Source organism: Schistocerca cancellata, chromosome 3 (genome assembly GCF_023864275.1).
Source record: "Schistocerca cancellata isolate TAMUIC-IGC-003103 chromosome 3, iqSchCanc2.1, whole genome shotgun sequence".
Lineage (NCBI taxonomy): Eukaryota > Metazoa > Arthropoda > Insecta > Orthoptera > Acrididae > Schistocerca > Schistocerca cancellata.
The window spans coordinates 81,649,062-81,661,670 of NC_064628.1; positions in this window are offsets into that span (position 1 = coordinate 81,649,062).

Consider the following 12,609-nt stretch of genomic DNA (forward strand, 5'->3'; position numbering starts at 1 on the left):
ATAAGAAAAGTACGTTGCTTTGGGAATACTTAACTTTAATCCATCCTTTTGGGTATACATCGTTTATGGTGAATACAAGTAAGACTCTCTCTAGATGTGGTTAACTGCGCCTTGCTAGGTCGTAGCTATGGACTTAGCTGAAGGCTATTCTAACTGTCTCTCGGCAAATGAGAGGAAGGCTTCGTACGTCTAGTCGCTAGCAATGTCGTCCGTACAACTGGGGCGAGTGCTAGTCCGTCTTCCTAGACCTGCCATGTGGTGGCGCTAGGTCTGCAAGTACTGACAGTGGCGACACGCGGGTCCGACACGTACTAATGGACCGCGGCCGATTTAAGCTACCACCTAGCAAGTGTGGTGTCTGGCGGTGACACCACAAGTTTTCTATAAAATGTGGCTAAATCGAGGAATGCCCTTACTTGATTTTTGCATTGAGGTGCAGGAAAAAGTTTTTTGGCTTGTAATTTTGCCTCATCCAGTTTAATCCCTCGTTCATGATTATAGACATGACCCTGTAAATAAATCATGTCCTTCCCTAACTCTGGTTTTCCTATGCTCAAAGTCACACCATCTCGTTCAAAACCAGTTAAGATGCCATTTAAAATTTCTCCACGTATTTCACATATTTGTAGCTATGAGGATGCCTCTGACTTGACAAGTAAATTTTTTAAAAAATTGTTCTTCTAGTATCTTGTCTAGTGATCTGATGAAGGCTGCGGTTGAAATACTTAGGGCAAAACGCATATAACTGTAATGGTAGTGTTTGCTTTCGTACAGAATGGCTGTATACTGTCTAGAATCTGTGTACAATGGAATGTGCTAATAACCACATTTCAAATCTATACTGCTCTATTCCGTGCTTCACAATACTTTTGAAGCATTCATCTAGGTTCTGAGGTATATCTCTCAGTGGTAACATTACTTTGTTTATCGGTCGGTTGTATAATACTATTTTAATGTCACCATTCCTTTTCTCTAAGACAAACATTGGCTTGTTACATTTTCTTTTTGATCTTTCAATGATTCCAATCTTCAACATGTTTATAACTTCTTGGCCCATAGCTTCTTGTTTAGGCTGTGGAATAGCATAAGGTTTCCCAAAGAAAGGTTCATTCTCCTTTACTTCTAACTTACATTCTGCTTCCTTCAGTGTATCTGGTTTGTATATTAAAAAGTTTCTGATGTTCTTCAAAATATCAACGAAACTTTTGATTTCATTCCATTCCTGATGTTGTAAGCAAGCTGTTTTCTTTGTAAGTGCTTGTTCAGGCTCCTCTTTTTAATCTGGTTTTCCCATATCCACTGTTTCTTATTCAATCCTGCAGTGTCAGCCATTTATGCATGCTGTAGTACAATCTGTCATTCCATCGTGAAGCAAAATCCAATTGCTTCTGTTACTACACGTTGCGCCACGTGCATTTAAGTGCAATAACATCTCTTTTCTCCCTTCACTAGACACCTTCACACTTCCATTACCAACGTATAAGCGAACCTGTTGCTTCACTAACCATTCGACAACAAATATCATGGACACTCCGCGCCCAGGCATCACCTGTCCCGAATTTTCATAAATTCCATAATTCATTTTTACAGCAATCAAATATGCTCCTTTACCGTCTTACTGTTCGTACCTACAGCGCCTACAGTGCATATACCATTCCCTGTAAAATTCGGTATTTTCTTTCCTCCTTCTATGTTGTATACAGTTTTTGAAACATTAACCTTAATGAGACTTCCTGAATCAAAGAGACTGGCATAACTTACGTCGAAGATCTTGTGGGGCGGCGGGTGTAATAATAGAATAGATGTTCTGTATTTATGCTGTTTGCCGTTCTCAACACTGGCTCTCTAACTACAATATTGGCAACCAGAAAGTGATTAGCAAAACGTGAAGCCTGTAATTAGAATTGCTAGTGCCCAATACATTTATAGCTGCAGCTTATAGCTCTGAGGAATTAGGAGTTTTTCTGGGATTCATAATCAAAAACCATTCTCTCTAAAATATTCACTATATTCTGAAAGTCATAGACCAAAAAAAAATCCACACAATCGAACTACTAGAGCAGTTCAGAGCCTAATGCGCTGATGCCACTATAACTGTTCAAATTAAATGTTTAAGTGAATGCTCGCCATAATTTGATGATAATGTTCATCAAACGCCACGCTAAATAATGGTAGAATGTCTGTCCTGCGGCGGCACGTGAAAATACGACATACACAAACTGAAGATAGATCATTAAAGTCATCCCAGAATTAGCACTACACTCGAAAACGATTTCATGGTTACGCGTATTCCGAGTAACTTATTACGGCATCCGAGGCTGTTTATAGCAATGATACCGACGCTACGCGACGCGACTCCCGGCACAGTTGGTGCGCTAATCAGCGTCTGGAGAGAACTGGGGCCTTCCTTTTTCTTGCGCAGCGTTCTTAAATATAAAGCCGCGGTGCGGATGGCTAAGGGAACGCCTGATCAAATCTGCTCTCCCGACTAGCCGCTGGGCTAGTAACGCACCACTTTAAGTTACCGAATAAATCATTGCTTCCTTTGCTGATGGTCGATGAAGCTTTCAATTTAATTGTGCAATCAGCACACAAGTAAGTAATCATAATAAAAGTCTGACGTGGCTAAGTCAAATATTTTGGGCGATACAATTAATTTAATTACACTACACGCAGTAGACGACCTCTGAACTTGATCTTTGGAGATACGCTATAGCTATAGTTTTATAGTTATTCTGTTGAAACTTCTCACATTTTTATGATTATAGCGGATCTCCCTTCTACTTAAATTTAAACATCCTAGCTTTATTTATTCGCCTACTTAATCTATCTTGCTTCCTTTATTTCTAAGACAAAAACCAGAAAATCATGAATTTCAACTAAAATTTTAATTTGTGAGATCCAGAATACTGTTTCTGCTAAATTATTATGCAAAAGGAATCTAAATATAAATTTTTAAGTTTCTAGCTCTTTTCTGTCGCGCCAATGATTTTTACAGAAAAACATCCAAATTTCGAAAATGGTTAAAGTTATTGAACTGATATCCAACACATGTTGATTTTGTATTACTCCTGACATGCTAGAAACGTTTCAGGTTATTTACTTCATTTTAAAGTATTGCACAATATTTATGACGTCAGAGCTAGTTACAGCGCACTAGGCTGGCATACAATGGAAAGACTGATGTGAATTTTATAAGGTGTGAGTATGCTGCTTCCCCACATCACCCTCTACTTAATTTTTTTGAATGTAAATGAAAAAAAATTAATGACAGAAAGGGAAGCAAGACTACAGCTCAACTCCCTATGAAAATTAAAATTGAAATGTAAACATATAGAAACATTGAAAGGAAACTTATTACCTACTTCAATTATTTAAATTGCTGGCATGTTCACTGCCTCTTAAGCAACATTATCACTCAAAATTTAAGCAAAATCAATGAAACCCTTTGGCATACATATTGCCTTGGACAGACAAACACATAAAAATTTGTAAAATTATGAAAATCTTAAATCCATTAAATTATCTGTAAATATTTTTACATACACAAATTCAAAGAAAATAACACAGTTATTCATGATACATAAATAGATAATTATATCTTAGCAGTCTTTTCTAAACCTGAAAGAAAATTTCACAAATCCTGACAATTTCATTTTTACACACCTGGTTGTAGCCGCTTTGGCTGGCCTTCTACACTTCCATTCACAAGGGCAGAGGAGGGGAAGTTGCTATGGTGTGCGTCCTTCACGTTCACTCTAAATTACATGGGGAAAGGGGAGGAGTCACTGTGAGTTGCGTCCAATTCACTTCACGCTTTCACGCAGCTACCAGGCTGCCATTATCTGGTTTGTCCTGTAGAACAAATAAAAAGAGTGCCTCAGACTCTGTTCACTTAATATCCAAGGGTGGGTCACAATGAAATGGGGATATATACATTTTATCTTTCAATATGTTACTGGAACTAAGTTAACAGAACTTTTTCAATTTTACTCTCGCGGTTACTTAACTGTCATAAAATCGGTAAACAAATGGCTCAAAACGCCGTTAGTCACGTACTAGAGAAAATTTATGCTCAAGGCATACAATCATGAATCGTATTTAATCTCAATTTATTATTTCTGGGCCAGAACACTGAACCAATGCTCAGTACATTCCTGATACACTTGTATTTTATTTACTTAGCGGACTCATCTTCGATTACCTTATTCTTAGAGATAGTATGAGTATATTTGATTAGTAGTTGTCTTCTCAGCTTCTTTGTACATGTGAGTAACTTGTGGTAATAGTACAGTTCTGAGTGTTCAAAATACACTACATTTAGTTGACTACTAAATCCACTTATTGGTCTTCTGCTGCTGTGTCAGTTCCACATCTGCAACTATGTACTTACTTACTTTGCTAGTGTATGAACTTAAGTAATACTCACTCCATTAAAATTTAAAGCATAGAATAGAACATTTATTTCATATCTATAGTGTATTGCAGCTGATCAGTTTGCTCACGTGGCAATCCATTTCCACTCAATTGGACGCTGAAACCACAGGTAGTCTCCCTCTACCTATCACTAAAGTGCATTAAGTAATTATGGACGAGCGTAATGCTAAATTTCTTAAACCTATAGGACACCATGAGTTGCTCTGTCTCATCTGACATAAGGGTACCGGTGGTCGCATTCACGCCTCCAACTCATTAACTCAATACATGTAGGTGTGCCACCGCACACCCAACACCAAAATAATGGCCAGCTCCAACCTTATAAATACTTCAGGGACGTGTCCTTCACGTCTCAACCACAAACACTACTCAATTCTATTACACTGCCATTCCATGCTACACAAGGTGTGTTTATTTTTACAACTTATCTGTCTATTTTTCATAACACTAAGCACTCTCTCTTACTATTTATTAGTTAGATCTAATGCATACACTAGGTCTCATTGCCACTTCAGATCCTGCTTATAAACGAACTTGTATATCTTTTTTAAATATCATTGTGGGACCATTTCCAATAAAACAACACTTTGTACTTACAAAATTACCAGGGTTCTATACCTACTTGTTACTCAAATACATTTGTATCTTAATTACGTCATACTTCTCTGTTGTTTATGTCACTGTTAGGTTTGTCACATTAGGTATTTTCTTCACTAATCGGTGGAGAGAATGGTTACAGAACTCATGGCTTGATAGCCATGACAGGAAATTTTAGTATTACAAAGAAGGGGTCGAAACTTTGGTGGATAGGAAAGATGAAGATAGAGTGAGACCGGAAATGGGAAAGAAGATCTCACCCAGCTGGGACTGCACAGCTGCCACACTGTGCAGAGGTTACAGAACAACCTCCTCCCTACAGAATTCATTAGCTTAATGCTGGCTTGATAGTCATACCGGAAGATTTTAGTATTTGATAGTAAGAGGCGAAATTTTGGTGGATAGGAAAGATGAAGAATGAGTGAAACCTGAAAAGGAAAGAATATCTCACACAGCTGGGACTGCACAGCTGCCACACTGTGTAGAGGTTATAGAACAATCTCCTCCCTACAGAATTCATTACTACCGATGAACTTCTTTAGGTCGATCACGTTCCTGAGACTGAATAGCTTTTTACTCTTAGGGTACTCTAGCCTATATGCATTGGCATGTGGTTTTCCTATGATCCTGAAAGGTCCTTGATATACGAACATGAATTTCTTTGTTTCCGCATTTATTTTCTTTGGTTTTTCCTTGGTTTTGACAAGGACTAACTGACCTATTTCAAAACTGGTGGGTACAGCTTTAGAGTCATGACGCTTCTTTCTTTCTAATGTTCTTTTCCTTATATTTGCCCTAGCCCTTCTTTTCGTCTGTGGATATTTGCGGCTGAATAGGGAATAACGTTCTACGAGTCGGGGCGTGGAATGTCAGAAGCTTGGACGTGGTAGGGAAACTAGAAATTCTGAAAAGGGAAATGCAAAGGCTCAATCTAGATATAGTAGGGGACAGTGAAGTGAAGTGGAAGGAAGACAAGGATTTCTGGTCAGATGAGTATCGGGTAATATCAACAGCAGCAGAAAATGGTATAACAGGTGTAGGATTCGTTATGAATAGGAAGGTAGGGCAGAGGGTGTGTTACTGTGAACAGTTCAGTGACCGGATTGTTCTAATCAGAATCGACAGCAGACCAACACCGAAAACGATAGTTTAGGTATACATGCCGACGTCGCAAGCTCAAGATGAACAGATAGAGAAAGTGTATGAGGATATTGAAAGGGTAATGTAGTATGTAAAGGGTGACGAAAATCTAATAGTAATGGGCGACTGGAATGCACTTGTAGGGGAAGGAGTAGAAGAAAAGGTTACAGGAGAATATGGGCTTGGGACAAGGAATGAAAGAGGAGAAAGTCTAATTGAGTTCCGTAACAAGTTTCAGCTAGTAATAGCGAATACCCTGTTCAAGAATCACAAGAGGAGGAGGTATACTTGGAAAAGGCCGGGAGATACGGAAAGATTTCAATTCGATTACATCATGGTCAGAGAGAGATTCCGAAATCAGATACTGGATTGTAATGCGTACCCAGGAGCAGATATAGACTCAGATCACAATATAGTAGTGATGAAGAGTAGGCTGAAGTTCAAGACATTAGTCAGGAAGAATCAATACGCAAAGAAGTGGGATACAAAAAGTACTAAGGAATGACGAGATACGTTTGAAGTTCTCTAACGCTATAGATACAGCAATAAGGAATAGCGCCGTAGGCAGTACAGTTGAAGAGCAATAGACATCTCTAAAAAGGGCCATCACAGAAGTTGGGAAGGAAAACATAGGTACAAAGAAGGTAGCTGCGAAGAAACCATGGGTAAAAGAAGAAATACTTCAGTTGATTGACGAAAGGAGGAAGTACAAACATCTTCTGGGAAAATCAGGAATACAAAAATACAAGTCGCTGAGGAATGAAATAAATAGGAAGTGCAGGGAAGCTAAGACGAAATGGATGCAGGAAAAATGTGAAGACATCGAAAAAGATATGATTGTCGGAAGGACAGACTCAGCATACAGGAAAGTCAAAACAACCTTTGGTGACATTAAAAGCAAAGGTGGTAACATTAAGAGTACAACGGGGATTCCACTGTTAAATGCAGAGGAGAGAGCAGATAGGTGGAAAGAATACATTGAAAGCCTCTATGAGGGTGAAAATTTGTGTGATGTGATAGAAGAAGAAACAGGAGTCGATTTAGAAGAGATAGGGGATCCAGTATTAGAAGCGTAATTTAAAAGAGCTTTGGAGGACTTACGGTCAAATAAGGCAGAAGGGATAGATAACATTCCATCAGAATTTCTAAAATCATTGGGGGAAGTGGCAACAAAACGACTATTCACGTTGGTGTGTAGAATATATGAGTCTGGCGATATACCATCTGACTTTCGGAAAAGCATCATCCACACAATTCCGAAGACGGCAAGAGCTGACAAGTGCGACAATTATCGTACAATTTGCTTAACAGCTAATGCATCGAAGCTGCTTACAAGAATAATATACAGAAGAATGGAAAAGAAAATTGAGAATGCGCTAGGTGACGATCAGTTTGGCTTTAGGAAAAGTAAAGGGACGAGAGAGGCAATTCTGACGTTACGGCTAATAATGAAAGCAAGGCTAAAGAAAAATCAAGACACTTTCATAGGATTTGTCGACCTGGAAAAAGCGTTCGACAACATAAAATGGTGCAAGCTGTTCGAGATTCTGAAAAAAGTAGGGGTAAGCTATAGGGAGAGACGGGTCATATACAATATGTACAACAACCAAGAGGGAATAATAAGAGTGGACGATCAAGAACGAAGTGCTCGTATTAAGAAGGGTGTAAGACAAGGCTGTAGCCTTTCGGTCCTACTCTTCAATCTGTACATCGAAGAAGCAATGATGGAAATAAAAGGAAGGTTCAGGAGTGGAATTAAAATACAAGGTGAAAGGATATCAATGATACGATTCGCTGATGACATTGCTATCCTGAGTGAAAGTGAAGAAGAATTAAATGATCTGCTGAACGGAATGAACAGTGTAATGAGTACGCAGTATGGTTTGAGAGTAAATCGGAGATAGACGAAGGTAATGAGAAGTAGTAGAAATGAGAACAGCGAGAAACTTAACATCAGGATTGATGGTCACGAAGTCAATGAAGTTAATGAATTCTGCTACCTAGGCAGTAAAATAACTAATGACGGATGGAGCAAAGAGGACATCAAAAGCAGACTTGCTATGGCAAAAAAGGCATTTCTGGCCAAGAGAAGTCTACTAATATCAAATACTGGTCTTAATTTGAGGAAGAAATTTCTGAGGATGTACATCTGGACTACAGCATTGCATGGTAGTGAAACATGGACCTTGGGAAAACCGGAACAGAAGAGAATCGAAGCATTTGAGATGTGGTGCTATAGACGAATGTTGAAAATTAGGTGGACTGATAAGGAATGAGGAGGTTCTACGCAGAATCGGTGAGGAAAGGAATATGTGGAAAACACTGATAAGGAGGACAGGATGATAGGACATTTGCTAAGACATGAGGGAATGACTTCCATGGTACTAGAGGGAGCTGTAGAGGGCAAAAACTGTAGAGGAAGACAGAGATTGGAATACGTCAAGCAAATAATTGAGGACGTAGGTTGCAAGTGCTACTGTGAGATGAAGAGGTTAGCACAGGAAAGGAATTCGTGGCGGGTCGTATCAAACCAGTCAGTAGACTGATGACCAAAAAAAAAAAAGGGAATTCTACCATATTGCAATTACATTGTGTGGTTCTTGGCCAAACATCAATTCGCAAGGCGCAAAACCAGTTGCATCATGCCGTAAGTTGTTAATTACATTCTCAAAATACTGCATGTGCTCTGCCCAACTTGAGTGTTTCCGAGCACAATAAGTCCTACAAAGCCTATTCAATTCTCTCATAATACGTTCATTCATATTTCCTTGGGGGAAATACGCAGATATTTTCAGATGTTTCACTTCGGCCTTATCCAGACATTCTTTAAATCTATCAGAAGTAAGTTGAGGCCCATTGTCTGACAGCAAATTCTTCGGAACGCCAACGTTCACGAAGAAATCTTTTTCCAACTTTTCTACCAACATTTTTGCATTAGCTCTTTTAATTGGTTATAGCTTAACATATTTACTAAATCCATCCACAACAACAAAAACGTGGGTGCACCCACCTCTCGAAGCAGCGAGAGGGCCAAACAAATCACAAGCCAGTAATTCTAGGGTAGTTGGCTCTACTGAATGCATATACCCTTGTGTTCTGGTGTTAGCAGCACGGACTTTCTGGCACACTACCCAAGATGCTAGACGCTTGGCAACACGGTGGTACATGTTGTCAAACACAACCTTCTCTTTTAATTTGGCAATGCACTTCTTTGCATCGTAGTGCCCATACCTCAGATGTACATAGTCGATTAGTAAGTCTACATGTTGTGAGGGAAAGCACAGCTTCCACTCTGAAACTCCTACATTTTTCCTTCTAAACCGAATACCTTTATGCAGACAATAGTATTGCGAAACCTTAGGATAGTTCGCATTTCCTAAATAGCTCTTCACTAATTTCAGCTGGTCATCTGCATTCTGCTCACGTCTCAAGTTCTTAATCACCCTCTTTAATGCACTTTCTTCCTTTACTTCGTGCAACGCAAACCTTCGTACTTCACTTAGGCCAGTTGCTATAATTCCCACGTCATCACATAGCTCCGCACTTCTAGATAACCCATCAGCTACCAGATTGTCTTTCGCTTGAATATATCTAACCTCAAGGTCAAACTGCTGGCGATACAATGACCATCTTACCAAACGAGCATTCAACCTACACGTCTTTAAAAAGGTCAACGCCTTATGGTCACTGTAAACCATTATCTTGTGACCTAATAGATACTGCTCAAATTTCTCTACCCCAAATACAATTGCCAATGCTTCCAGTTCTGAGATGCCATAATTTCTCTCTGCTGCCTGTAAAGATCGACTTGCGAAAGCTATAGTCTTGTGCACGTCTTGATCGTTCTCTATTTCTACTTGGAATATCTCCACAGCTATACCATAGCCACTAGCATCAACAGACATACAGAATGGTTTTTCAAAATCAGGATGATGTAAAATAGGACTATTGATTAAATATTGTTTAAGCACTTCGAACGCCTGTTGGCATTCTGCTGTCCAAACCCAAGGGGTATTCTTTTTTCAGCAGGAGGTGAAGACAATGTGTATTAAAGCCTGATCACTAACAAAACGCCTATAGAAGCCGGAAATACCGAACATCGATCTCAACTGCTTCTTGTTTCTGGGAGCCTCAAATTTTTCAATGACTGCTAGCTTGCCTGGGTCAGGCAGAATACCTTTTCCACTTATCATATATCCCAAGAAACCTATTTCCTCTTTAACGCACTCTGTCTTTTCAAATTTTAGTTTCATGCCAGCTCTCTCAATAGACTCCAACACTTCCTCTAATAAAACTATGTGTTCTTCCGAGGTAGGAGTTGCTATTAACAGATCATCTACGTAGACTGTTATTTTATTACTTAAGGCTGGTCCTAAAACATGGCACATCACACGTACGAAGGCACAAACAGAGATATTAAGTCCGAAAGGTACCACACGGTATTGGTAACAAACTCCTTCGTACAAGAAAGCTGTGTACTTCCTTGAACTTTCCGCCAGTGGCAAATTCCAATATCCACACGTGATGTCCATAGAGGTTAAGAATTTTACTCCCCGGAATTTTTGCAATAACTCGTTCATGTTCTGCGGTCTATCACTTTCCCTAACCACTATTTCATTCAACCAACGAGCGTCCAAGACCAATCTGACACTCCCGTCTCTTTTTGGTACAACAACAAGTGGATTATTGTACTCACTGACCGCTTTTTCAATCACACCCCACCCTAGCATTCTCTGTATCTCCTTTCGAACCGCCTCCTTCCTAGCTACATGTATTTGGTATGGCTTCCTGAAACACACTTGGCCAGGTTTCACCTTTAGTTGACATTCATAACCTTTGACCACGCCAGGTCGATTTGAAAATACCTTATGATGCCTTTTTAAAACCTGTCTCAGTTCTCCCTTTTGATTAGCTGAAATTTTATCTATTTGCTGCTATTTAGCTTCTATTTTGTCCAAAATAATTGCTTCTTCTTCTTCTGTGTTTAGGTTACTTTTACTAAGATTAACACCTTCGTCCCAATATCTGCTATTTTTCAGTTCTCGTATAGGCAGCTCCCAAGTTTCATCATCTGTTACTACATGTTTATCAATAAAAGGTACCGTAATTACTCCGGTTATCGGCAAGACCAATTTTAACTGGCTTCTTTCAAAGTCAACAAGAAATCTATGCCAATTAAAACCTCAATACTGAGATTGTTTACAATTAAGCATGGATGATCAACTAAATTACCATTAATATCAAAGGGCAGTAAAGCTTGTTGCTTTACCGTTTTTGACACCTTGCCAGTAGCACCAATTATTCTTAGTCCTGATACCCTTATTACTTTAAGTTTGTCTTTACCAGGTAATGCATCAAAGAAGGACTGAGATATCGCACTCACCTCACTTCCACTGTCTAAGAGACAACGTACATTAATACCCAATATATTCACTATTATTATAGGGTGGCTTATTCTAGGTTGTACAGGTGGTTCCTCAAACTCATCCAATAGTTCATTTTGGATTTGTCTCCAACTAAAGTGATCGACATCTGTCTTCATTACATGTAGATCAAAGTGCGTAGGGGTTTCCTGAACTACATTTTCAGCTGCCTTTTCCAGTCGATCTATTAATTTCAAATCGAAACACCGCACGACTTCACTACATTTAGTTTGCTGAACATGACCCAAATTACTGTAGTCTGAGCGATTCTGCGGCTCCACACCGGGCATAACACTAGTTACAGCTAAACCACTTTCACTGTTATCGTCGGGTTCCTTCTCAAGTGACAACTGGTCACAGCTACCGGGTTCATCGACCCACAACAGGCTATCCTCTACATTCTCACTTACCTCCTGTCCTGAATCTATTAGTACAGTATCAACATCCCGCACAGGCACTTTAGATAAGAGCACATCATCCTTATCGTAAATATAAGCATGAATTTCTTCTGCTTCTTCACCTGACAATTCAGTATTTTGTAGCTCTTCCCTACCGTTACACTGCTGCGCCTTCTCTTTCTCTTCCCACTCAGAAAGCGTCTGTAACATGATATCTATTAAATACTGTGAGTGATCTAATATTTCTGCAGTATCGTTGGATACTACCGACCCATCATCCGAATCCTCAGTTTGATTATTCTGATCTGTCTTACCAATTACTGTAATTACTGGCTTAGGAACAGCAACCACCTGGTGAGCGCCAGTATCCTCATAGACGGGAACTAGTTTTCCAGCCTCTGCCTACTACTGTTACCTTTATTTGCATTATAGTTACCTGGCACAGCATTCCTTTCAACACTGTTGTTTGCTTGCACATTTTTGTTAGGAACAAAATTACTATCATTTGGATGCCATTGTTGGTTCTGGTAATTATTTCTCCAATTCCTACCTTTCTTAGGATGGCGAACACCTACTGTTCTGATGTTTACATTGCCATTCTGCTCGTTCTTAAA